The sequence below is a fragment of the Dermacentor andersoni genome, chromosome 5, assembly GCF_023375885.2.
Source record: "Dermacentor andersoni chromosome 5, qqDerAnde1_hic_scaffold, whole genome shotgun sequence".
In the NCBI taxonomy this organism is placed as follows: domain Eukaryota; kingdom Metazoa; phylum Arthropoda; class Arachnida; order Ixodida; family Ixodidae; genus Dermacentor; species Dermacentor andersoni.
The window spans coordinates 14470612-14491350 of NC_092818.1; positions in this window are offsets into that span (position 1 = coordinate 14470612).

A 20739-nucleotide genomic window follows, 5' to 3' on the forward strand; every position below is an offset into this window, starting at 1 on the left:
TAGGTGCACGTTAAAGAACCCGAGGTGGTCGAAATTTCCGGAGTCCTCTCCCCTACGGCATGCCTCATAATCAGAAAGTGGTTTTGGCACGTAAAACCCCATAATTTAACGACAAATAAGTGAACGAAGGCACGACCATGCACCGACGGTATCATCACGTGAGCCCAAGTTTGTCGACCGCCCAGAAGGCAACGCCCAAGGAATGATAGCCACCCAGAGTGAATCTAGATAAACCAATGAAACGAGGCTTGTCGAAAGATAGACTGCGTCTCGGTACCATTTGTGCTTTCATCTTGCGGTGTCGCCAGAGCTCGTGAAGATGCTTAGTTTCGCCAAACTCAGCGCATCCTGCATAGCACCCCAGATCCGGTGTTAGCGGGAATTAAGCCGGAGCTAGGCCTCATAAGGCTACGTCGCCTAGAACATTCGAGAACGGCAGTCGAGTCAAGAACAGGATCGCCAGGGCGTCCTGAATGCCATACTTGCCAAAAGATCACTTTAAAATCATACTCCGACGAGGCGGCGGACTCAAGATTAGCAAGATTGGCTCCACCAAGATAGGTAAAACCGTTGTTGAAGCAGGTGGTCTGAGCTCGGACCACATTGCATCAGACATACCCGAACGTCAACCAAAACATAATTGTGGCGAGCACGCCGGGATGAGAGAATGCTGAGAAATATGTGAGAATAAGGTCAATTAACCTGGATGGATGCAGCTTCGAGATCAATTCATATGAGGCTGCACCTCACAACACGTGCAAGGAAAGTTGACTTAGCAGGTGGTCCGGCGGAGCCGAAGAAGAATATAGTCAATCCAAAAACCCTTTGGCCGTTAAACCCTCCCGCCGTTAAAAGAATCAAGAATACTGGTACGGTGAAAGATTAGATAGATAGATAGATAGATAGATAGATAGATAGATAGATAGATAGATAGATAGATAGATAGATAGATAGATAGATAGATAGATAGATAGATAGATAGATAGATAGATAGATAGATACAGACAGACAGACAAATTTCTCTCAAAACAATGTACAGAAATGAGAGAGGACGGAAGGAAAAAAGCTGCTGAATGCAGCTTGAGGACCCCGTACGCCCTAAAGAGCAGCAGTGTGGTGATAAACAAAGACAACGCGACAGCTTGCAAAGTGTACACAGAAACAGAATTCAAAATCACAATACTCGTAATCTATTGCATAATTATAATTTTGCACGTATTCTATTACATTGTCATGATTTTCACAATTATTGCAATTACACAATTTCTTCGCCAATTCCCATTACACGATTCTAACGCCAACGTAGACAAAAAAACAGATGAATAGAATTCATTCAAGTCCCCTACACTGCATTTTCCCACAATCATTGTCACAGGTGAGCTATTCGTTTCAAGGCTCGAAAATATTTATCAATTCCATGAAAGTTTGTGTAGAAAGCAACCTACGAGAAAAACGATTATCTTCGACAACATTTAGGTACCTAGGCAGATTGTAAGATAAAGATTGTGTGCGGTATTTGGTGCGGCTTAACGGTAGGGTCCATGACATAGAGTGGCGTACATCATATCTAGGTTCATGACGTACAAGCTGAAACATGGTTAGCATAAGGTTATTTTTCGTTGCTACAGCAGTTTTGTAAATGCAAAGCAGTTCGAACACATACAAGGTAGTTATTCTTAAAATATAGAACTGCCTGAAATATTCTTTGGTGTGAGCATTCCACGGTATATTAGCTATCAGCCTTACCGCACGCTTTTGTGCAATTAGAAGGTGCCGTTTTTTGCGTTGCGTCGTTGTACCCCAAACTGTGTGGCAATAAAAAATCACTGGCGCTATGTATGAATTATAAATGAGGAGTTCAACCTGTGTGGGAAGGGTTAACCTATGTTTGCATAACACGCCATTTAACCTGTTCAATTTAGCACGGATATTTTCAATTTGTAGGTCCCAATTGAGTGTCTCAGAGAATATACCACCAAGAGATTTTATACTGGATACAATATCAATGTTGTCATTACCTCAAAATAGTTCGATATCACCACTTACTACTTCATTTTTTGTTCTGTATATCACAGCCTTTGTTTTATTCGTATTAACTTTAAGACAATTTTTATTACACCAGTGACGCAAGTGTTGCAAAAATTGGTTGCCACGGATGGATAACTCAGCTAGTGTGTTTACTGTGGCAAGCACTGTAATATCATCAGCGTAAGCTACGAGATGAACCGGAAAGGGGGTATGAATAACGTGATTTATATAAACTACAAACAACAAAGGCCCTAAAGTGCTTCCCTCTGGTACACCGGATAAGATTGGCTCAACATCTGATGAGGTTTCATTTAAACACACCATTTCTTTACGGTACTTTAGGTAAGAGGGTATTAAAGCAAGACTGGTGCCCCTAATGCCATAGTGAGTGAGTTTCTGAGATAATAGAAAGTGGTCCATTAGATCAAATGCTTTGGATAAGTCTACATATATCCCGAGAACAAGAAGCTTTTCTTCAAACGCGGAAATTATAATTTCTTTTTCTTTAGTCTATGCCATCTCAGTCGATCTCTGTTTTCTAAATCCAAACTGGTAGTCAGAAAGAATAGAATGCTTACTTAGAAAGTTAGTCAACCGGCAATGAATAATTTTTCTAATGCTTTAGACAGTACTGGAAGAATCGATATTGGCCTGTAATCGGGAAAGTCAGAAACAGATCCACTTTTATGTAGGGCAACAACCTCTGCAATCTGCATTTGTTTTGGGAAGACGCCGGTGCCCAAACAAAGGTTAAATATATGCTAGTGTCGGGGCTAATAAGTCTATTACAAATTTAAATCGTTGGGTTTGAAAACCATCTTTATCCTTGGATTTACTCGACCGGAGGTTCGAAAACACGAATATTATTTCAGATTCAGTAGTTGGAAACATAAATAAGGTTTCGTGAACGCTTGGTGCCGCACAGGCATAACCGACAGGGACATCTGGTGCGACACAAAGTGATTTTGTAATATTAATTAAAAAGCTATTAAACTGGTTGGAAAGTTCCTTTCCGCACAGAACTTCGCCTTGTTTTCCAATGGAAGCAATAGGACGGCGTGACCGGAAGTGGAGCAAGCAATTTAGTAGGTCCCATTGGTCTCGGGCACTGTTTCTCGAAGCGGGGCCGAAAAGATGGCTAAATTATTTCAATTTCGCCCTCTTCAGTGTTGGGTTTACCTGATTACAGTATTGTTATATGCGCCTAAGTTTGCATGGTCTCGAGATTTAATGAACTGCGTAAATAACTTGTCCTTTAATTTAATTTCACGAATTAGTTCTGCCGTTATCCATGGTTTTCTATTTTTGCATTTTCTTGCGTGCCTCAGAGGAAAAGAAGTGCCGTAAATAGCTTTCAGTTTGGATAGAAAAGCATCGTAAGCTGTGTCAGGGTCATTTATTGATGGGACGTATTCCCAGTCAGTGGCGGAAATCGCGTTCCGAAAGTTGCTCAAGGTGTTCAGATCAATGCGGCGATACTTGAAATCATGCGGTTTACGAGCGCTATGTGGTCTAGCGTTGTTAACGAAAGCAAAGATTGGGAGGTGATCACTGATGTCACAGGCGACGGTCCCTGCCTCTATGCTAGACTTATCTGTATTTGTGATGATAACGTCGATACACGTTGCCGTGGAGCACGTTATGCGCGTCGGGGCTTCGATAACGTTGCAAAACCCATAGGCATCAATTAAGGCCACAAGTTCCTTTACTGGCTTCGATACACATTTCATATCTATGTTCACATCACCCGACAGATAAAGCAATCTTCCATTAGAAGACGCGTAATCAAAAAGAGCTTCTAGTATTTCAGAAAAAGTGTCCAGCCTTGCATTAGGGCGACGATACACCACACTGAAAATGCTACTATGGCTTTCTACAGTCAATAGCTCAAGATCTTCATTTGCCAACGTAAATTGCTCGCTTTGATCAACAGTTATTGCATTATGAATATGCATCGACCCGCCCCAACCTTTGCGACCGGATCTGTTAAGGAAAAAGTGCTTATAACCATCTACAGCAAAATATTCAGATTCATCATCATACCACGTTTCACTGAACATTAGCACACTAAAGGGGAAACCCAGAGATTCAAAAAGTAACTGTAAACCTTCGAACTTATTGTTAATTGAGCGACAATTAAGATGAAAAATTCCTAGTGTATTCTCATTTGCAAACTTCTTGAGAACCGAAGGAGCTAAAAGTTTATGACAATTCATCAGAACGATAAGTTATACTAGATCATTTTAACGAGGTCGGCACTGCTGATCCCCTTTAGCTGCCTGCTTTTTTCTTCTTTGCGTGCGAATATTTGGCCACCGCGCACCCACACGAGTTGCCAGTTGACCTCCCGTTTCTTACTGATTGTCTGCCCAAGTAGACGCTTCCGTTCAGGCCACAAGTGCTCGTTGTTGTAGATAGGGGTAGACGCAGTGAAACCGAGGTCATTACATGTGATCCTTTTCATTCTGGCTTTCTCAAGGACAGCATCGCGTTTCTGGCGGTGAGCGGATTGCATGCACAATGGCGTTCATGTTCATTGAACCGCCAGGAACTGACACTCTGCGACACAGTTCTACATCGGTGGGTATGATAGGCTCTCCAATTTTATCGCCGATTTTGCCGATTAACTCAAGCAGGTTTTCTTCGCTGTTCATGGGAATTCCTTTTATTTCCAGGTTGCGGTTTCGCGAGTACTGTTCGCACTCCGTGATCTTTACGTTCGCTTTGTTAAGTTGAACATTCAAGTGATTTGTTGTTTTAAGCTTTCATTTTCTACCCGTAAGCGTTTGTTTTCATCCAACACCTTCTTGAGGTCCACGGTCATTTTATTAAACTTTTGGTCTGAAAAAGACAGGCTCGCCTTAATCTCCCTTAGTTCACTGCGAATATCACGTTCGAAGGACTCGCGAAAAAGCTTCAAGTCATTTTTGATTTCATTTTTCAGGTTGTCAGACGCAACACTCAACAATTTGCTAACTTTTGACATGATGAAAAACAGTGAGCAGACAGAGTTGATTCCCGAATGGCAGCAGTAGCGTGCAAGGGTCAATATGTATTGCGGAAGCCACAAGTGCCAGGCACCACCTTGCAGTAGAAGGGAAGGCGAAGCTGTGAGCCGCCCGCCCGTGCTGTTCACGCCACCGCTGCCATATGAGGGAAGCCGGCCAGGGCTGCTGTATTTATAGCTGTATGTCGATGACGTCAGCGGGCTGTCCAGTGGAAGCGGCGAGGGGCTATCACGCAGGCAATCGACGGTCCTTGCGCGGAAAGTCGGCCCGCTAATGCTGATTCAGCGTGGTAGACTGTACCGGGTCGATGGCGGAGCACACAGACGAAATCCCGCAGTAGAAGGTAAGACGAAGCTGTGAGCCGCCCGCCCGTGCTGTTCACGCCACCGCTGCCATATCATAGCCTTTGATGGATGCAAGGTTCTGAATTTCGTCAGATACGGCCCGGTCCTTGTAATGTGCTAACTATACAAGAAACAAGTGGACGTATGGTACGCTTGCGGTCGGCTCGGCCACAGAGCTGACGTGTGCCCGTCTCCGCAAGAGAGAATATGCCGAGGCTGTGGTGCAGTGAATCCGACTGACAAACATAAGTGCCAATCCAGTTGTAGACTGTGTGGTGGCCCACGCCCAACGGCGGACAAAATGTGTAAGCAGTGCTATACAACTCCATAGGTGGTCAGGAAACGGAGAAACGAAAGAGCACTGGTCGCTCACGAATAGTGCTCCCGCAGTCACTCAGGCTCCAGGGGTAGAAGCGTGTCCAAATCCAGACCCATATCCAGATCCCAATCCAGGGCGCGATCCGGATCAAGAGATCGCAGTCAACAGGCTGCATCGAAACCGGGGGAAGGAAGCAACGGTTCCACGTGGGCCGACAAAGTCAAGGAAACGGCCATAGCGGACAACACGCCGCCTCACCGGGACACCAATAAAACCAGACTTATCTGGGCCGACAACGCGCGTATTGATCCGGTAAGTGCCATGCTTTGTGACCCACCCCCAGAGCAAAGTAGGGATCATGAAATAGAAAGACTTAAGAAAGAGAATGCAGAACTAAAGGAGATGAATGAGAACATGATTAGAGAGATGATGGGAATAAGGAAACTTTGAGGTGAGGCTAAACAAGCAGGAAACAAAGATCGCACTAATACACGCAAATAGGCCCCAGTCCCCGCGCCTGCTGGTGAGGGACCCGTGTCAGCCAAACGTAGTGCTATTGAAAGTAAGCTCAAGAACACTGAAACACAGATGGAGGAAATCAAACAAGGGCTGGCGTCTTTCAAAAACAGCATGCAAATGCTTATGGACAGTGCCTCACAGTTGACGATGAATGTAGGCCAAATACAGATGGCACTGAATGACCCTAAGGAGGGGCTGAAGGCTTTTGGCGAAAGAATCCAAACCCTAGAAATGATGACTATGTCAATGAACGTAAGGGAACAATGCAGGTCGTCATTCCTCAGGGCTACACTAACTCCACAGGCGGGGGAGGTGAATATGCAGTATGGCTCACACTAAGAGGGAATTCCGAATATGGCAGTGGAATTGCGGGGGGTACAATAACAAACGTACCATCATCCAGCAATATCTTAGGTCACTTCAGTCTAAAGCGGATATTATCGCACTTCAAGAGACACGATATGGATATGTCACACTCACTGGATACAGAACCATAGAGTGTCAAACGTTCGGTAGGGGCCTGTACGTGTTCATAAATAAGCAGCCTACACACATACCACATGACTTAGGCATCATAGACAAAAACCTAGAGTACCTCATGGTTGAGGTTGTAGTACCAACTTCACACAAAAATGAAAGGAACAATACATTATTCGTAGTCTACAGCAATCCGAAACACCAGAAACAACACTTCAAGGGATTATTCGGAAATTCTACTAATCTAGCTGGAAGTAGACCTCTGATTATATTAGGAGACTTCAATGTAGTCTACGAGCTATGGGGCTACGTTACGACGAATGTCAAGGGCAGGAATCTGTGGAACCACGCGGATGAGCTAGACCTAGTCTTAATCACGGATAAGACACATCCTACAAGGGTCGACAATTCTGTCTGCAGAGACACCACACCTGACCTTACGTTCATTAAGAACACAGAGCATGTTTCATGGACTAACACAAAGATGAATTTTGGCAGCGATCATTACGTAATAGAAGTCAAACTAGAAGTTCAGAAAGGCCGAAATCGAGAATTCGAGGTCGTAGATTGGGACCTTTTTCATAAGTTAAGAGCCCAAAGCGGAAAAGAAACCACGAAACTCAATGTGAGAGACTAGTGTGAGGGCATCAGAAGGGACATCAAAACAGCGTCCAAAATGATTGCTACAGTCACTGATGTGGAGGCAATGGACTCGAAACTTTCCCACTTAATAGAAGCCAAGGAAGCCATAACCCGAAGATGGCGGGCCCAAATGTTAAATCGTAGGCTGAGAAAAAGAATAGCAGAACTTAACAAACAAATCGAGCAACACTGTAACGTCCTCTGCTAGCAACATCGGGACGAGTTTTGTGAGTCCATCGATGAGCAAATAAGGAACGGTAAGTCGTGGAAATTGATCAAGCATATGCTGGATGGAAGCACGCAAGCCAACCAGAGACACAGCCTTGCCCGAGCTATACACGTAGCCCTTAAGAATCAGCCCATCGAAACAGTTACCAAACAACTAATTGACAAATACCTACCAGTTAGAAATTAGCAGGACCAACCACTTCCATCAGAAAACAGGGGAGCCACTCAACCTGAACTCGACCAACCCTTCACCACATCCGAAATCCGGAGGGTCTTAAGTGAACTTAATCGAAAGTCAGCCCCCCGTCCTGATGGAGTAACACACAGATCACTTAGCAATCTCGATGAGCCGTCAATTGAAGCGCTGACAGACTTCATAAATGAAGCATGGATTTCAGGCGAAGTCCCAGAAGAATAAAAAACTTCACAAGTTATACCAACACCGAAACCGGGTAAACCTCCAAGCTTGGACACCTTAAGGCCAATATCACTTACATTATGCGTGGGAAAGGTCGCTCAACACGCAATTCTTAATAGGCTAAAATACCACTTAGAGGACAATAATATATACACTCACAACATGCGGGGTTTTAGGTCAGCACTTTCCACGCAGGATGCCATGAAGCAAATTAAACACTACATACTCGACGGGTATTCTGGAAATACTAAGGCCATACTCGGATTAGACTTGGAAAAAGCGTTCGACCGCATGAAGCATCAGTACATCCTCAAAACGTAGAAGACATTGGACTCGGGTTGAGGGTGTTTAAATACATCAAATCTTTTCTCGAAGCACGCACTGCAAAAATAAAGGTCGGCGACACAAACTCGGAATTGGTTCAGCTCGGAGATCGAGGAACCCCTCAAGGATCGGTGATCTCTCCCGTCCTTTTGAACCTGTGAATGATTGGTCTGTCCAGAAAGCTGGGCAACATTAAGGGCATTGACCACACCATATATGCTGATGATCTCACTGTATCTTGTGCTGGTGGCGCTGAAGGGCAGATACAGGACGTACTGACTGAAGCGACCAAGACGGTGGGGGAATGCCTGAGATCCACTGGACTCTGGTGCTCCCCACAGAAATCAAAGTTGCTACATTATAGACGTGAAAAAGGGGGCAGGCCTAAGGGCCTGCCCCCTTTGCGCCACGGTCTACACTAGCAAACCTGAAGTCGCTGAAAAAGTTGTCATTGCATTGGCAGTAACAGACGATAGATTCACAGAAATATATATTGACTCGAAAACAGCTATTAGAGCTTTTAACAGGGAAAGATTGCCCCACAGGCTGCGAGAATAAATAACCAAAGGCAAACAAATGTTACAAATTAAATTTATTGGTTCCCGGCGCACCTTGGTTCACTTGATGACATTCCTGTCAATCCAAATGAATCGGCCAGCAGTGTCGGCCGCGACTTACAGACCGGGCCGCTTTTACACATGCTTTTGATTTTGCTGGATTGGAGAACCTACAGAGAGAGACACTCATTGTATACAATGAAATTACAAAACTTTACCACATGGAAAGGAGGGAGTTTCCACCCCCTCACTATAGGCTAAACTGAGCGCAAGCAGTTACACGTAGACAATTACAAACACAGTCTGATTATTCACCTGCACATATAAAGGAATGGTATGACATTGCAGACATGAATATTATATGCAAAGCATGCGAAAAGCACATATGCACGCTTGAACATCTGCTCTGGGAGTTGGGGTCGCTCGGCCCTGGCGTTTCCCAGAATCGGTTTTTAGGAATGATGAGATCTCCAGATTAATATCCCTCAAGTCCTGGCTGTCCAGTACGCCCGTGATAGGACTAGGAAGCTTGGCCTGACGATCCCAACATGGGACTAGCCAGGCAGGTGGCAGCACCTTCTACAGGACCAGAACAAAGTTATTTCCTCCTCCTCCTCCTTCTCCTTGCATAGGCTGCTTTGTTAAAGTCGCGAATATATTTTAATGATGGCTTGCGGGTAGGGATTGAAATGAGCAAATTAAGAAATAGCATGTTATGATTGCTAAGGCCAGTAGTATTGCGTCTCCTTGTCTGACCCCTTTCTTTATAGGGGTCTTCCTACTTCTTTTGTGTAGAATTAAGGTAGCTATGGAATCTCTGCAATTATTTTCCAAGATAGTTACGTAAGCGGTCTGTACTTGGTTACGTAATGATTCTACGACTGCTGGTATCTCTCATGAATCAAATGCCTTTTCGTAATCTATGAAAGCCATATAGGGAGGCTGATTGTACTTTGCCGATTTCTCGCTTACCTGATTAATGACGTAGATGTGATCTATTGCAGAGTATCCCTTCCTGAAGCCAGCCTTTCCCTTGGATGAATAAAGTCCAGTGTTGCCCTTACTCTATTGCAAATTATATTGGTGAATATATTATGTAATACTGGGGATAACCTAATGGGCCTGTAATTTTCAGTTATTTAACGTCTCCCGTTTTGTGTATTGTAGAAATCATTTTAGTTGTTGCTGTTTACTCATGGGGAGATTTGGAGTGATGTCGAAGGTTCGTATGGAAAGTATGGCTGTTGAGGTAGGTGTGACAGAATCCAAGAGGAAATCAATATTGGTGACACCCATAACTTCTTCAATTTATGCGCTCGTGTTCATGTGTTTCAACTCCTAGCTGACGTGTGTCACCATCAGTTTCGCTTTACCTCCGTGCAATTAAACGAGTACGATGAAAATTTCGAGGCCGAGCAGTAAATTCTGGCCGCCCTAGACGTCACGTTTTGCGTCTGTGGGTGTTTCGGTGCCGACAGAAGTGACGCTGGAGCAAAAGGGGATGCTGACCTGATAGGCGCTATGTATGGCAACTGAGACTAATGTCGGGTAGTATCACTTTGTTCGTAAACAGCGTTATCGCCTTGTATATTAAGTAGATGACTGCGCTGTATTGGCTTCGGAAGTGCAGACCGAGGATTACATCCATGAACATTGTTGCAACATAGGAAACGTCGCAATGTAGGGCTATTTATGAACTGTAGCCATTGCCGTGCAGCTTCCAGTTGCAGATATTAGGCATCCTCCAACTGTCTGGAATTGGAGGTCATCCCCCCCCCCCCCCCCCCCAGCTCGACCCTAACTTTCTTGAATTTGGCGGCGAAGGATCTATTGATGCCGGAGTAGTCGGCTCCTTTGTATACTAGAGCGGTGACTGTGTGGCCACCGAGAAGCCCATCGAGGCCGGTGGTGTTTTTGTCTTGCTTTCTAGTTAGGCCGTGGCGTCGGATCACGGCTGCATCGCATGGTCCCGCTTTTGCTACGTCACATCGCCAAGTGTTCCTTAGGCGGTGTATTAGCGTCGCGCCATAGAGACGATCTTGAAGCATTGTCAGTGGCGATGGAGGACCGGAACGGCACATCCATCGGTTCTTGCTTTCAGTGTCCCAGATAAATGTTGATGGACCGGCTGCAATTCGGGCCATCGTACGGTCGGCGCTACCGCGACCTATAGCGTGCTGAAGACAGAGAACGGGAAGGCCATCGTTGCTTCCACTTCATTTCGTCGAGGTAGTCAGTAATGTCCCTTGTTCGCTCACATTGCATCGGATGTGGTGCACTGACGATGAACCTTCCTAGGCCAAATTCGAAGTAGGGGCGTAGGCGGTAGATGTGGCCTAAAAAAATTAAATTATGGGGTTTTACGTGCCAAAACCACTTTCTGATTATGAGGCACGCCGTAGTGGAGGGCTCCGGGAATTTCGACCACCTGGGGTTCTTTAACGTGCACCTAAATCTAAGTACACGGGTGTTTTCGCATTTCGCCCCCATCGAAATGCGGCCGCCGTGGCCGGGATTCGATCCCGCGACCTCGTGCTCAGCAGCCCAACACCATAGCCACTGAGCAACCACGGCGGGTAGATGTGGCCTACTTCTCCACACTGATAGCAAAGGGGACAGTGGTCGGGGCAGCGCCATACGTCTGTCTTCCTCGGAGCGCTGCTAGGGCCGACAGACGGGCTGGCTGGTTGGGGTTGCGGCGGGGAAAGCTAGATTTCTGGAACTCCCAGTGACCGCTGAACTTCTTGCTTGGCCATGTAAGCACTCGGGACCACCTGAGGCCGCCTTGCTAACAACGTGTGCAGCTCCTCTTGTACGACTGTTCTGACGGTCTCACGCAGGTCGTTGCTGCGTAGCGCTTGAGGTTCAGTGTAGTTTCTCGTCAGCGGACGTCATTTGTTTTGTCTATTACGTATTTTCAGCCTCTCCTTGATGTTGGCTTTCGAGGAAGAAACTCCTGGATGTCCTTTGGTGGGTTGCGCATCAGTTGAACAAAGACATCTAGCTTGACAGCGTGCACGAGGAAACGAATTTTTCTCTTTCATGCATGTCCTTATCAGCCTGAAGAAAAGACGGATGCTCTTGTCGGTAAAAAATACGAAGTTGTTGTTAGGCAGTTGCACTGGAGCTTCGAGTAAAACCTTGGCTTTCTTTTATTCTTGAAGATAAACAGCGCTACAAGGAAGCGGACTCAAAGAAGATCATGTACGACGGGCAGGCGCGAACTTCCAACTAAATGTTTATTTGATGAAACAGGTTTTTTATAGATAGAAATACGAATAGCACCACCGTGACATCACAACCTCTCTATCGCATCAGAAAAGGAATCTTTTTTGGTAAGTGCCACTGAGGGGCAACTAATGCACGTGCCCTTGGCCCTTGTAATATAATCCGCTTCTAACATCTCTCTTTCTAGTCGATCTCTAGAACGCGCCAGAAGCTTGGTGTGACAAAGATACGGACGGCATTTGCGACGTTTACAATGTTCAGCCAAATGACCCACCGCATCCCGAAGGGAGGAGAACACCGCCTGCTCGCGCTCGACCTGAAAGGGGCCTTGGATAACAGCTCTCACGAGGCCATTCTCAAGTGACTGAACGACATCACCTGCGGTGAGCGCATCTTTAATTACGTCAGATCGTTCCTGACGGGCCGGACGGCAACCATCGGAGTAGGCCAAACTCGATCGCATACGATCGACGTGGCGAACATAGGAACGCCGCAAGGGGCGACAGTCTCACCGATTGTCTTCAACGTCGCTGACCAAAGAGCTGCGGAAGATTCCGGACCTAGGTTACGCCCTGTACGTTGGCGACATAATACTCTAGGCCACCTCGCGCGAAAAGAGGCGACCCTTCAGGAGGCTGCGACGGCCGTGGAGAAATTTGTGGCAGCGACCGGGATGCGTTGCGCGCCCGAGAAGTCCGAGGTGATCCCGGTGCACGGAGAAAGATTCTGCAATTCCCCCGGCCCTATCGACCTCTATCTAGAGAGCCAGAAGATCACAGAAATGAATCAGACTAGGATTCTGGGTTTTTGTATCCAGAGCAACCTTAAAGCCTCCCACACCATCCAACCCCTAAGTTCCGCCACCAACCAGATCTCGCACATTATCAAATGAATAGCAAGAAGCCGCAAGGGGATGCGAGAAGAGGACACGCTTCGCCTCGACGACGCTCTGGTGATCAGCAGAGTAACTTATAGCATGCCGTATCCCTACTACTCACTAAACAAACGCGACCAAGAACAAGTCGATGCCATCATCAAAGGCGCCTACAAAAGGCCCTGGGTCTCCCTGTCACCATCTCAAACGAGAAGCTAGCCGCCCTCTGGATCCACAGCACGCTCGCTGAGCTGTCGGACGCGACTATGGCTTCGCAAAAAGCCAGACTCAAAGCACGCCGGCGGGCAGAGCCATCCTCCACCGGACCAGAACGGCAACGGAGATCGGTGCCCTCGATGGGGAACGATCATTCCCGCCCGAGGTCGGAGGGAAGATCAAGGCGAACCCGATACCGAAGCACACGATTCATGAACTCCATGAAGGACGACGCAAGGCTCGCGTCGACATACAGCGCGGACAATTCAAGGGTGATCCGTACGTAACGTACGTGGACGTTGCGGTGTACCCTGTAGGGGGCCTCTTCGCGGTAGCCGCCGTGAACGGGAGAGACAACTCCTTAACCCTCGCGGCCTCCGTCAGGGCAGAGACCCCAGTTGCGGCTGAGACCATAGGCGCGGCGCTAGTAATAAAGCAACAGAGAGGGTAGATAGGAAAGATCATGTCGCTACCGACGCGCAACAGGTCTGCCGTAACTTTACCAACGGAAGAACACCGCTGCTGGCTGCGCAGGTTCTAGGCTCGAGGCTGCAAGTAGCCCATAATATCACGTGGACGCCGGGCCGCGCGGGATTGCAGGGGAATGAAAAGGCGAACGCCTTAGCTCGAGCGCTAATCTACCGAGCGGGGCAAAACCAATCGTCTCATCAGTCTCCTCCCTTTACCTTCGTGCCCCGGCCATCCAATTACTGCGACCGACTCGAGATCCAGCGACTCAACCGCAGGATTTATGCTCCCCCTCACAGAAAGCTCAGCACTGAAGAGGCAGTAGCTCTCAGACTTATTCAGACTAACACATTCCGAAACCCACACGGATAAAGCAAAATTTACCCACAAATATATCGCGGCTTCTGCCCCTGGTGTGGCGACACGCGCCCTACACTCTTTCACATCTCGTGAAGGTGCGGGGGCGAACCTAAACACCTAAAGACACCTAGCACGTCATTTGAGCGGTGGCACTTGCAGCTGACCGGCGATACCCCGATGGGTCAAGAAGCTCTCGTCCAGCAAGTACGTCGAGCAGCGATGGCCAGTGGAGTCCTGGAATGAGGACACCACCCACTCGACCTCAGGAGCAACGACCTTCATGGTCCAAGTAATTTTTTCTTTCTCTCTCTCTCTCTCTCTCTCTCCCTCTCTACGTCCCAATTGCGTTCTTGCGCTTTTTCAGTGTAACACCGTCCCCTTTTCCTAATATAAACCTGGTTGCAACCTTAGGGGTATCTCATATACGATATTGCTATAGTGCATTCCGTGAACTGCGCTAGATGTTTCTTAAAGCATGGTACGGGTTTGGCGTTTGTCAGCATAGGGCATATCTTGCGCGTTTGCGCAACGTGCTTGAGGTTGTGGGACATCCTGTGCCAATATGGAATTACTTGTACTCTCTTTCTAGCAAGTGGCTTTTCTTTGTTAATGCCCTCCATTAGCTGTTTGACCTTTTGAAGAAGCTTATCACAGACGCTAAATGCCAAATAAGAAGGGAAACCGGCTAGGCGCTGCCTTGTAACGTGGTTGTTAAAGCTGCTTTCTACTTTATGGATGCAAGATTTGTTTACAGCTTCCTTTAGACATGCATGTCGTTGCAACTCTTGTCTTTACTAACTTGAAGTGGGCACGGTCATATGAAATAAGCTGCGTGTTCATCCTTGGCTGGTATTCCAAAGGAACATGCGTGTTCATTAAAGTGAGATTCAGAAACGCACGCAATTGTCACTCGGCCTTTCGCACGTGAAGTTTAGAGCCTCCGATGAATTAGAGCCTCTTTCTGGTGTCAGTCTCGGAGAATGACACACTACCTCAAACAAGGAATACTTGCTCCCGAAGTTCAAGTTTTTTTTTTTTTGGTTGCCTGCAACTTTTATGGGAACACGTCAAAAGGATGTCCAGACTAATGAAGCCTCAGAAAGGGCGCCAGGTACGTAGGTACAGCGAATGGCTCTTAGTTTTGTGCAACGACGAAAACGCTAGTTAAAGGGAAGCTGAAACACTTTTCGAAAAAAATGAGTTCTCTGCGGCATTCTACAGTTTTGAGTCCCCTGAACACGAATATCTAGTTCAAAAAGGGCGGAAACAAACGCAAGCGGCTGTTTTTCCAAGAAAACGCGCACCAGCGCCTCAGGGCATCGCGCGAACGCCGCTGTTGCCCGTGATTGGTCGGGGCCGCTGTGACGTCGTTGGCGGTAGTCGCCGGTCGGCGCCGCCGCATGTCTCCGTTTCAGAGCGTAGCACCATTCCTTTCTCTCTGGTAGCACGCGGTTCTGCTGTTCTGGCTTCATAGCTGAGTTGCAAGATGGAACGTTCTCGCTGTCTCCGACAGCTTGTATTGTCCCCGTACATGTTTGAACCCACAGCCGATACGGAAAACGGTGGCGGCAACAGAGTCAACGACGATATTGAGTGTGCCAACAGCGAGAGCGATGTGTGCACCTTCTCGCGCGCTGGAAATCTTAGCTGGTACGCATGTATTTTTTTTTTCATGTAGCTGCACGTTGCAATGACGGGAGAAAAAATGCGCTAAAGTGTCACTGGGAACATGCTGCTGGAAGAATGCCGAAGCACTAACTTCTCATTAGATTTACACGGGTGCAATTCCGCGATGTCCAGCACCTTGCCGCTGCTTGTCTAAAGTCCCGTGGTTTTTTCAGCGTTGATACACGATCGCGAACATAAGTGCCGCGTTTCAAAGCGCGCACATGCAGTACTGTGAGGTACAGTCATGGAAGTTGCTTATCATACACATCCAGAGATGACCAGAGGTATTATATGTGCAATATTCATACTATGGTTCGACGACTTTGCGAGTGTGGCTCGATCAAGAATCGGTATGCGTGCTCCATGCTAGTGTTGACATAAAGATATTAGGCAGTTTTAGCACCGCCGTGTGGTAAACACGATAACTGAACCGTACGTCGAATGTCACTAGGCAAGCCTACACTCCATTTGATACCTCAGGTGCATCGCTGTGGAAGCTACGCTCGAAGTCCGGTCACCAAAATTTATTACTGCGCGTTTCCGTCTATGCTTCGCAGCGTGCCAGCGGCGTTTGCTCGCGCGAGCATGCACGTGAAGCTGCCGCGACGGGCTGCAATTAAAAAATACCGAAAGGAAATTTTTTTTAAAAGAACATGTTAGCAGCCGTATAAGTACACGGATGGTTTCTATGGGTAAATTCTTTTTTTTTTTCATTCCGAACTGAACTTATATATGGAAAGCTGTCTGAAAAATCGGGTCAAGAAACACCTAACTTTTTCTAAGTGCGAACGCAGCCACTGCAAGAAGTATCTCAAGCCTCCACAGCGTTGCACCTGATGTATGAAACGGAGTATAGCAACGCTAGCAACAACGCGTTTTCGCATTTGTCGTAAGGCTATCCGGCTACGCTAAAACTGTGTTACCAGACGTTAATGGCTGCAAATGTTCGTATTTCTCCAGTGCATCAATGTGGGCCTAATCACGCTTTCATTAAACTAGGTGCACCCGCATGTGCTGCGTATTGATGGAAGATGAAGAGAACTGCTTGTGCTGCCAGGAGGTGCAAGCGATTAGGAAAAAACAGAAGCGCACGCAGTGCGTAACAAGTTCAAGACAATTCAGGACTGTGTGCCTCAGCAGGGCAGTACTGGAAGTGGCACTTGCCCAGAAAGGAGTCGAACCGGCTGGACAAGGCAAGAAGTTTACACACAGGTGTGAAAATGATATGGCCAATGGAAAAAGAGTGATGCAAAAGCAATTTTTTTTACAGGCAGTTGAGGTATGCAGCATACCGCCAGTTTGTCTGGCTAGTATGGAAAAAGTTGGGAAAGAAGAACCGTCGAATTCTGCCAAGCTGTGTACTTAAGTTGTTCGGGCTTCAGTCGCGCCGATTTAATTGGAATACCGATTGACCGCATCGTTGTCAAGCTCCGATGATAGTCACTGTCGCGGAAATGGTCCGAGCACAGCACAGTTGATTTCGTCGGCACGAACCTATCTCTCCTCACCGCACGTACCCACTGCGCTGCAAGCTTCTTTTCCTTCGGGAATTTGTGAAACACCACATCGTCTCGCCCGCCTGTGTTCGCGCAGCCGAATGCTGCACAGAACGAGGGCATGTTGGGCGCCCTTGGCTGTAGGCACTCACGCAGCACAGAAGGAAAGAACAGTTTACGAAAATCGCAAAACAAACGTGAGCGGCGGCGGCGGCGGCGGGAGATCTCTCGTAGCGTCGTTCAGTAAAGCGCAGGACGGAAAGAGGCATGCCAGCACATGTCAGCACGCCGGTCCGCAGCTCGGTTGGCTCGGTCTCCGCCCATGACGTCACTCTCGCCGGTTCTCTCCTCTGTCAACGTCCTCACCCGGCGCTCCGGGAAGCGATGGGGGCGTGTCCGCGTGGGTGATTTAGAAAGCGATTTCCGCCCGTTATATTAACAAAACGAAAAAAAAAATTTCAGAACCGTAAATTATTAGGTCTGTTCTTCCCATTCCCAGCAATTCATAGAAATTGAAAACCGTTTCAGCTTCCCTTTAAGGTCTTCATAAAGCTGCTACGAAACAGGTCTCGCGTTGCTAAAGCAGACTGCCGATACTCCAACCATGTCCTCGCGGTGTCCTCCAAGTAGAAGTATGCAAGCACACGTTGTCTGCAGCGTTCCCGTTGGTGTAAATCGACACCTTTTAGAATGACTTGAGCCAGGTTTCGAGATCGTCCGACGAACATCCACGGAAATTAGGTGGGTTCATTAGCTGCAGAAAAGCGTGAGAGGAGATGGGTTGCAGGTCTATGGGTGCAAGAAGCAGTGCGGCTGTCATCATGGCTGCTCTTTTTGACTTTGTATCGCTAATCTCGTCCGAGAGGAATCCGTGCTCCGGCGGCAATCTCTGTAACAAGAGGCTAGCTTGAAGGTTTGGGCTGATGCTGCCTTGATGCTTCCGGCTTGGTTAAGGCTTGAGGGAAATCCGATAAATTCAGCAGAAACGCTGAAGCCCTTCCACCAGATGTCACATTGTCGTGATGGTGGTGAATCTGGCCGTGGCACGAAGGCGCATCACAAAACACTATTTATTAGGCGAATTTGTGTCCACAAACAGAGGTTATGCTCGGGCAGTCAAATCTACGGGTCAAGCGCGCCGATTGTTTGTAAATGACTCGTAGAAGGTTCTAGTTTATTCGCTATGCTCGGATGCCTTCCAGAATGTAGAATAATATTTGCATCAGGCAATGCAATCTGATCATACAAGGTTCGGCGACAACATAACCAAAAGATTGAATCGGCTACAGCAATCGAGAAGGTTCTCGTACACCTATACTCCATCTCTGGTGCCTTTGAGCTTTAATAAATGAACTAAAATGGTACGATATGAAAAATGCATGCAGGGACGTCTTGCACCGGTCGATAACTTTGAATATTTGCGAGCCTATAAAAAGATGAGCGAGCACGCGTTTCCACAGGGTGTTCCAAGTATCAAGGCCCAAGATTTAAAAATACATGATTTAAAGGTGAGCTATGTAGTTCATGAATATTTCAATTGCTTGAGAACCCACGCTAAGGAGAGTGAAATTAAACACAGTTCTATGCATCGCTGATAGTCGTATTGGATTTAATATACTCCATTTAAAAGAAACTTCGCTTTAACATTCATTTCAAGCTGTGCATTGGATCTGCCTATTTGTTGTGTTGGTGGCCGGATAGGTCACTCCATGTTGTCGTTAGGACATTTATGGTTGTTTTGGATAAATGCATCGCAAATCCCAAATCTTACTTCAATTTATTGTCAATAAATTTCCTGAAAGTACAAGTGCAGATTCAGTTTTAAAACAATGCCGATGGCTGACCGACTTGATAGCATCTGTTTTTCGGCGTACACTTAGAAACACTGCAGACAAAATGAGGCACATTGTGGAACACCACTTGATTCATTTCTGGAGAAGCATTAAGGGGCTTAAGCCCACAATGACAAGGAGCGCTGTAGGCCAAGGAGTTGCGATCCATTTATCCCTTGTTTGTCTTTCTACTTCTCACTCACAAGTGCACATCGCAGCTTAGCAATCTTAGCCAATTATTTTCCTTGTACGCTTCTAAATTCCTGCTGCTAGCTTATCGCGAAGGCAAGGAACTAATGAGGAAGAGGAGCCCATATGAACAGCCCGTTAATTCGCTGTCTCCAAGAGACGCGTCCCCAAGCACCAGCCCTGCGCTCCTACCGGCATCTTGTTTCCACAGACCTGCCCAACCGCGCACGCACGTCTTCGTGACGACCGCTTTGTCTTGCGCTGATGCTCATTTTTTTCCGTTCTCTCATTTTTGTGGTGTGGCTGCGTGGCGCGTTTCGCCGTGAGCTCCTTATGACAAGCCCGTCAACGTGCGGTCTCGGCTTACCTCAAGATTATGGTAATGCAGGAACTACGGCATCGGGTGACGAGCTTGCATTTCCTTATTCGCCTCAATAGGCCTTCTTTTCCACTATTTCTGTTCTTTTTTGCATTGTTTTTTCTCTGGAACCGGGTATACGCGTCTCCTGTTTCTGGTATGGAAACTTCTGCCGCCAACGATTCGCTTCGCTGAGCGCATTGTGGTGTTTCGCGGTGGTGAGGAGGCAGGCACATGCCATTCTTTTTGAAAATTATTATTCCTGTCTCATATCTTTTTACACCTCCTCTGCCAGGCCGCTTTCTATGACGTCGCTTCAAATATCTAGTAGTAGTTGCTGCCAAGTTCATGCTACATATACCTTCAATTGCTGCTAGCTAAACGATCCTCCATTATACATTCTTTTCGCATGCTTAGCATCTTGTTTCATGACAACGGAAAAGGATGCTGCGACCCCTAAACACTGGTTGCTCTCCGTGTGTATCGACTTCATGTCTTCCGTTTCCTGTCGGAGGAGCTGCGGTGTCGCATTCTGCTGCTTTAGCTCCTGCATTTGCGCTGTTGTATCTTTTCCTGGTTCAGTAACGTATTTTTTAAGTCTGTATTGTAGTGAGACATGCGTGAGTCCGCAGGTCCGACAATCACAAGTTTATCCTAAGCGAGGCGGTTTCTGCTGAAAAGGTGTGCGACTTAGGCATAAGCTCCCTACTTGCAAATGGTCGTCAACAAAAAAGCGTTCTTCACAAACACCAATGCAAGCTCCGCCTAAATTGGTTTCTACAGTGCGTGGGATCCGCGATTCTTTTCATCATCATCAGTCATTTCTGCTGCTGGTGCTGGTTTCTCTTTCTCAGTGCTGAGAGTCAGGGTTCGTGTTGCTGTGTGGTCCAGTTTATGCGAGTACAGCAAAGATCAGGGCTATTTTACACGCTACGGTATCGGCCAATTACCGCAAATGAAGGACACGTGTAGGCTCCGCGTAGAGCGGACGCCGGAGAGACCCACACATGGAAAGAAATGTTGCTTATTGGCGGCATCGTAGAAGAGCCCCCAAATGCGCACTTTCGCTCCGAACAAAAGGGAAGACGTTTCGATCTGAATGGGAAGCGTTCGGGAAGACGGGTGTGAAGAGGAAGGAGAGTGCTCGAAACCACCGCTACCGTCCCGGGGCTTCCCAGAAGTCCCG